We start from the raw sequence: 8,199 nt of genomic DNA, 5'->3' as shown, positions 1-8,199 counted from the left end.
CTTAACCTCAGGTTAAGATTTCGATGTTGATTCCTCCAACATGGTCTAAGTTCATTGACCCTAAATGACCTTTGACCTTGGTCATGTGACATGAAACTGTAATAGGATGTTCAGTAATACTTGATTAACCTTATGTCTAAGTTTCATGAACTAGGTCCATATATTTTCTCTAAGTTATGACATAATTTCAAAAACTTAACCTCAGGTTAAGATTTGATGTTGACGCCGCCGTCGCCGTCGGAAAAGCGGCGCCTATAGTCTCACTTTGCTTCGCAGGTGAGACAAAAATGAAGGAATGATTTTAATTACAATAATTATAATAATTAATCCAAATACTAACATGTTACTAGTGCTATTGATCATAATAATAATAAAAAAATAATGATAATGATAATTATAATAATAATGAGAAAAATAATACTTAATGATGACGATAATAATAATAACAATAATGATAAGAATAATAATGATAATAATAATAATATCAATAATAATAATAATAATAATAGTAATAATGATAGTGATAATAATAATAATAAAGATAAGAACGATGATAATAATGATAACATTTGAATAAATTCCCTTTTTTTCATTTCATTAAGAAAATTCAAAGAAAATGTATTTATCTTTAGTCAATGACAAATAAAAAGTAGACATTTCAAGAATCATATTTTCATCTATAAAACTATATTTTCATAAATATTATTCAATACACAGGAAACATCTTCAAATGTACACAATTTTTTCACACATAATTTTCTTCAACCTGAATAAATCATTGTGCATTTTTTAATCAATAATGTCCAATAAATTCTAAAAAAAAACTGTGGTGTCATTGACTTTTGTACAAGTTTTTCAACATTCATTAGTGTTGTTGGTGTTGCCGCTGCTGTTGTCATCATGGTTGCTGGAATTTATTTTCTTTTTGCTGCTGCTCTTGGTGTTGTTGGTGTGATTGTTTCATTGCTGGTGCATTGCTACTGATGTTGCTCAAGGTGTTGCCTGTGTGGTTGCTCTTGTCATCGCTGCTACTGCTGCTGTTTACAAGTATGGCTGTTGCATCCCCTGATGCATTTATTGATGTTGCCGCTTGTGTTGTTTCCTGTATGATTGCTTAATCCTTGACATTGGCTTTGTTTCTACTGTCGTTGTCGCTACTGCTGTTGATGTTTACCACTGTGGTTGTTGCATCTCTTGATGAAGTTATTTATGTTGCGCGCGATGTTCCCTGCATGGTTGTTGGAGCTCCTGCTGCTGTTGATGTTGCCAATGTGATTGTTGCATTTCTGCTGTAATACATGTAGGTATTTTTGCTGTTGCTCTTGATGTTGTCGGTGCGGTTGCTGCATCTCTTATTGCAGTTGAGGTTTCGGCTGCTGATGCTGTTGTTGCTCCTGCTGCTGTTCATGTTTATTGAAGTAACTGAAATGGAATTAATTTATAGAGCATGTGATATTTTATTAATAAAGATATTAATTTCCATGATTATTGATACCAAAGTCATTTATTCCTAATTTAATTATCGCTGTTAAAATTCTGCGAAAAATCTGTTCATCACTGAAAGAAAAATCTGTTCATCACTGAAAGAAAAATCTGGAAATCACTGCTCATTGATTATGAAAATTTATGCGTAAAATCATAAGTTTGCTCTAATAGACCAGTTCGTAGTTACTTCGTGGACAATTTTGGTCAAATGACCTTTCATTTCTTTCATCATGATAGGCAGATTTCAAAGCAAGATATTACGTAAGCTTGCCTTACATAGCAGGATGAAGAAATTGAATAGACCAGGTGACTAGAATAGCACACAAATGAACACGTAATGAAGGCATTTGTTGCATTCCTATTTTGAATGCATATCTTAGCATGTTGCACAATGTACTTTGCAAACTGTGAAATACCAGTCGTTCATGGAAGCATTGTTGTTTTTTGTGGATGAAAATGAAAATGACAATTCAAAAGAATATATGAATAATCAAGACATCAAAGTTGGTGCTTATCTCATTAGATTTTAAAGCACCATGTCACTTTAGTACAAATGACCTTCTTCTGATCATGCATAGAATCTTTTGATCATGCGCAGAAAGGAACTACGAACTGGCTTATTAATAAAATAAAGCCCCTAAAATGCTCATTTTTGTTTCACATACTCTAGATAGGCATCTGATCAAATTTATTTTTCAAAAATGTACACATCACATTTATTTTCTTATGTATTCTATTGTTTTCTAAATTTCTTATGTATTTCTTTGTTGTATGACTTTTTGCTTTTCATTGTGTTTTCAATGGAAATTTTCGGGGACTTTATTTTTACCATAGACAAGATAAAATTAAATGATTTTAAGCAGTAAAAGGAAAAATAATGATACATTTTATGAATTTTGGCTAAAAACACTATTTGCATTGGATTTGTACACAAATTCATGTGTTTGAGCAATTTTGGGTCTGCATGCACTTACGAAATGTTGCGTAATTTCGGAAACGCGTACCTGGGGGTCACAATTTTGGTCTCAAAAGTTGCGCGAGAGTCTTGAAAGTAAAAAGTCAGCGAGCGACACATTAAAAAAACTTTGAGCAGCTGATTTATCGCGAAAAATGTCGAGCCCCCCCCCCCGTCTTCTTAGGGTTAAACAACGAAAAAAAAATGCATAAGAAAAAAATTAAAATGTACATGTATACACAATTGATTTTAATGACTTGAGTTTTTCTCATTAATACCAAAATAAAGGGAGTCAAAATCCAAAATTATCACATTTGTTTTTTATTTCGTGATTCAGAACCAACCTGCTGATTTCTGAAGTGAGTGCACAATCTACAGGCAAGATCCTGAGCCACCCCCCCCCTACCAGGATCATTTGAATAAGTGAGGTTTAATGACTGCTTTTGTAGTCATTAAATTTATCTGATTTATACAGGCCTACAAGAGATATAAAAAAATTGTGTTCTTTTTTGGGTAATTTTGCAGTGTTCCTAGCTGACAAAGCAGAGGGTGATGGTGTGTGGGGGGTCTAATAGGAATGCAGAACAATGGAACATTCACTTACTACTTTGGCAATAGAAAGCAAGTCACAGCATCTAGCATTGATTGATATTGGATGTTTTACAACTGTCCAAGAAATATCATCATTAATCATTTAAGCATCTAAGCACTTATTATCTTATAGACTTATAGATGTCACTGTTTTCAAATATTGACTGCTAGAAGACCAAATAAAGAAGAGAACAGTACTGGTAATTTATTTTTTTTTAATGTGACTACTTTCTTCGCCAAAGTGAGGCAGTCATACTTAAGAGTGTTTTAACTTACAAGTGACATCACATTTCCTGCCTTCTTGTCTGGCTCTCCAAAACCTTCAACCATTTATACTTGGGTAACTTTGTATCTCGCATCCGTCTGAAAAGTTTGGGTGAAGCCTCCACCTGAAGGAAAAGAGTATTGAACTAATTAAAATATTTGCCACAATCTTGTATTTCTTCTCACATGTATATGTACATGTCTAAAAACAGGAAATAAAACATCTTTTGATTACCAGAATTCATATAGAAGGGGGTAAACAAAGGGTTCAAGCTTTTATTATGTTAATCAAAAATAAAAATAGTAAATGACATATGCTCTGGCTGAGAAACTTAGAGAAATTATTCCTCGTAATGTAGCTTGTATGTACATACACATGAGCAAGTAGTGAAAAATGGATTGAGGGGTGTGAGTAGGGGCTACGCAAACAGAAGGGGGGGGGGGGGCTGGGGTCGCATGTTAACTGTTGAGTTTTTAAAGTGAGCGACCATGCAAAAAATTGTGACCAAATGGTAATTTTTATGTTTTTCAGCTCCCGCACTGTTTTCCAAAACCATGTACAAAAATGACCATCTGGATGATTTTTTGCATGGTCATGGTCTTTCATGTCTATGTAATGTCTACATTACAAACTGACTTTAAAATCTGGTACAGTGCGATTTCATTATCATTGATGTGGGTTTTAATGATTTAACATTCTGCAACCTAAACAATATCCTTCATTTTTTTTGTCATCATTATAGCATTTTACTAGTCTACATGTTACCTGTGGTTGCATTTCAATCTCAGTGTTTCTTCACCCATTGCCAAATCTTCTGCCACATGTTCATCAGATTGGCCCCTGGCACATTCCTTGCTGTAGTAGACCAGTCAGAGCCAAGCTCTCTAGTTCCAGTCTGAAATTAGAACATTAATATTACATTGATATAACAAAGAAATATGTCGATTGACACAGTGATCATTGAAAAATATTGCACTTTCTATGAATATTGTTGACATTTTATAAAGGGGAATGATTCAAATATACCAATCATTTTTCTTTCTTGTTGTATTATCCTGAAATTTCTAGAATCGACCAACAATCGGTCAACAATTAATTCTTGTTAATTCATATAATTTCCACTTGATTATAAGCAAGACAGTCATTAACATATTAATCATACAAATAATAAAACATTTTTGTCATTAATATATTTTTGAATTAAAATAAAAGTTTTTTCTAACCCAATAGCACATGGATACCTTGCTGGTTTAATTTACTGGACTTTGTTCAATAGTACTTTATTATGAGATTCAAAGGCAAAAAAATACTTGGGCTTGATGAGATCCATTGCATATTCCCCTTTATTTTTGTTTTAATGAATGGACCTTTAAGTACCTTTACGTGCTATTTAAGGTTAGGTTTGACTAGATCTAGACTCTAACTTTATGTGGTACGATAAAAATGAAAAATTGAAGAGCCCCGACTGGGGGATTTCGCATTGTAAGTCCCATAATGGTGGCTGCACGATAGCTAGACAGCTGGCAGCTGTCTGTTTCGAGGAGTTTTTTAAACATTTTTTTTTTTTTCTCCTCATACACAGACAGCTTGCTATTGTGCAGCCACCATTAGGGGACTTACAATGCAAAATCCCCCCATCGGGGCTCTTCAAAGTTCAATTTTGTCTTTAATGAATAACAATTTTGAAAATTAACGCGACCAAAATGCAAATTTATATTCCCTCTTGGCAATAATTCCCCAAAACGGAGAAAATTGAAGTTAAAAGGAACAAAACAGTGACTTACCTCGGCTGTCGCGCAAATTCACTTCCCCTTTTTATCCGATCTTAAGTACGTAAACATATGGCCATTGAGTCCCCTGTACAGATCGTGCTAGAACTTCGGTCTCTGTATTTGGTGAGTGAAGCCAACGGAGTTCAGCTGAACAACCAGCAAAACAGGGACCGAAGCTTTTGGTCTACTGCCACGGGTGCACCATTTAAAACTTATAATATCTATATTTTGATTGGGTGTGAAAGCACCTCTGCCACATAACTCCCCCTGAATCCTCGCCTGCTGTCGAGTGCCTCCATTTCGTTTGACTTGTGTTCGCTAAGCCTATATGCTAAATAAGTTGAGAATATCCAATTTATCACTCACACTATCAATATGTGATTTAGCTCCTGTCCAATTCCAATGACTGTAAGTACACAGAATTGGGATGGCCACATTGGATTTGTGTACATCTATTGCACACGCTGGTAATCGAGGATATCCCCGACCACACCGAGCAACAAAATTAATACAAAACCAAAGGAAAAGAAAAATTATGATTTTTAATATAGAATGTCAGGCCAAATCGTGGTTTTGGGAACCACTCGTAGATTTGTGTACGCGCACTTGTGTACAAAGTGAATGGAGGTGGAAATAGGGTAGTGCGTGCGCGTGTGACTGAATAAAGCGCTGCTGTATGAAGTGAACGGTGGTTCCCTATATCACGATAATGCCGAATGTCATAAAGGTAAAACAATATAAAGATTTCTCTTAGCAAAATTACAGCCCTGTGTGGATCATAAAAACGTGTATGGACAGGGTCGCGATGGGTCGTTGTGTGGACCTCAGTCAGATACTTAGTTCTGCAGACACAGAAACACGGGTATGGGACTAGACTGGATTATGTACTGTCAAGTTTGTCGATCGTATCGACAGGGTTCCTGCCAGAAGATTATCTTTTCTTGTAATTCAATTGATAATTACGCACCACAAATTATTCATCACCTTACATATAATATGAACGACATTTTGAATGGTTTTACTTACGGTAAAATCCTCATTCACCTCTCCGGTGACCTTCACTTCTGCTAATTTCTTCGTTTCATTTCGAATCGTCGCGGCGAAAACATTAAACAAACTTTACATTTTTGTCAAAACTTTGGGAGTGGGCGTGGCCTAATTAGTCAGCGAACCTCGTTCAAGACGATTTGTAAAATAAAAATGTACTGAACGCGAAGGTTCGGGAAAAGCCCCCCGGTTGTGCCATTTGGGGGCGTTGTCGACACTGACGCGCCCTAACGCTCCCAACGCACCCTTTCGGCCAAACTGGGGGGGCTTTGGACGAATCTTCGCGTTCGCGTTGACGCACCCTAACGCGACAGCACCCACCCTTTCGACATAAGCCCTATTTTCATCACCATTATCTTCATCATCATCATCCATCATCATCGCCATCATCATCATCATCATCACCATCATAATCATCATCTTCTTCAAAGTCTCTAATAATAGGCTCTTGAAATCATGTGATCACTATGTTTTTATTTTATTACATAGCATATTTGTGCAGTACCAGAACAGTTAAATATGGGGGGGGGGTAGACACGACAGTCGACCTGAAGGTGTATGATAGAAGCTCAGCAACCCAGATTTTTTTCTCCAAAGATATTTCTTTTTTTTCTCCGAAGATATTTTCTTCTTTTATTCTCCAAAGATATTTCTTTTTTTTCCTATCACCCTCTCTTTTTTTCTGATGCCCCTCTTAGCCCCCCCCCTCTTTCACTATAAGAAAAATCACACCTTCGGCGCCGCCCCCTCATGAAGGTGTCTCCTTTCCAGTATTCCCAGCGTCATTCGCTGAAAGGTCTTCGTCATTATTCATTCACCGGGAAAGAAAGTAAAAGAGGGCTTAAATAAATACCAGCAATGATGAACCCATGACAGTCCGACCGAAAGCTGTCGTAAAAGCAGGTATCATAAGGTGTGTTGGTTTAGAACTCCACAGCTAAATATAAACTTCGCAATCTCTCTCTCTAAAAAGGAAGACCTACATAAGGAACCGTGTAACAAGGGGGGGGGGGTGCAAGGGATACTCGCCCGGCCTCCTTTGGGTTTTTTAAGCATTAATCAGAAATGAAATCTGACGAGAGAAAAAAGAAAGTAAGGTAAAATGGAGTGAGAGAGAAGAAAGATGAGTATTGTAATGAGAGTGCTAGGTTGTATTAATCCATGTTAAACTATAAAGTGCTGTAATATTCTGTTGTGTTTTTTTTCATTAATAAAAACCCAGAAATGACATAGCCTTTATGTCATGTGACATGCACCGGATGAAAATGCCCTGGTGGGTGTTTCATAAAGCTGTTCGTAAAGTTACGAACGACTTTACGCATGACTGGAACATGTTCTTAGGTTATAACTCAATTACATAGGGATAACACATAGCATAAGAAAGGATCACCAGTCGTGCGTAAAGTCATTCGTATCTTACGAACAGCTTTATGAAACACCCACTTGGTGCCACCCATGATCAAGCTCTGTAATATTGTTTAAAAAAGTAAAATAAGTATGATTCGGATCATACACGAGGGGCCGGGGCATCGCTACAGCCGGGGGCGTGGGGGATACCACCCCATGGAGAAAACAGTAATTGAATAAATTTAACAGAAATTAAGTAATGAGAAAAAAGTATCCGAAAAATGAGGTCTGGCTTCAGTCTGCAATTCAATCTGGATTCAGCCTGTAATTCAATCAAGAAAGTTTAGGTTGCCTTGCCCCCACCCCCAAATACCCTGGCTCCTGGCTCCCCCGTTCTCTCTCACACGCACGTATATCTCCTGTTGATTTTCTGCTTTCTGTGATGGTTTCATTTATCTCATGGATCGTCGAAGTAAGTTTAAGCAAAACACCCGGATAAAACATCGAAAATGCACGAAAAGTTGGTAACGCGAGAATGCTGCGTGGGATATCGATCACCCATTAGCGATTGTTTACAGACCTATCGTTAACATTTGATAATTTGACAGGAGGGAGTTGTCCTTCAAACATACTGGGTCACATGATATACGATCATGCAGATATCGATTCTACTCGTATGTACAATTGTCTTGAGCTTGACATGCTTCTGTTTGTTTTCTGTGGTTCGGATTTCTTGT

General features: G+C 36.7%; 1 long non-coding RNA gene across 1 annotated transcript; it reads right to left on the bottom strand.

The window, feature by feature from the left end:
- Positions 1–883: 883 nt before the first annotated feature.
- On the bottom strand, positions 884–6,204 carry LOC121408000. The gene is made up of 4 exons (XR_005968976.1): positions 6,095–6,204; positions 4,062–4,191; positions 3,308–3,420; positions 884–1,422 (listed from the first exon to the last, which is right to left on the bottom strand). It is a non-coding gene; the product is annotated as an uncharacterized LOC121408000 (long non-coding RNA).
- Positions 6,205–8,199: the final 1,995 nt, after the last annotated feature.

The sequence above is a fragment of the Lytechinus variegatus genome, chromosome 2 (genome assembly GCF_018143015.1).
Source record: "Lytechinus variegatus isolate NC3 chromosome 2, Lvar_3.0, whole genome shotgun sequence".
NCBI lineage: Eukaryota > Metazoa > Echinodermata > Echinoidea > Temnopleuroida > Toxopneustidae > Lytechinus > Lytechinus variegatus.
The sequence above is the reverse complement of the archived record's forward strand: the minus strand, read 5'-3'. Positions and strand labels throughout refer to the sequence as shown.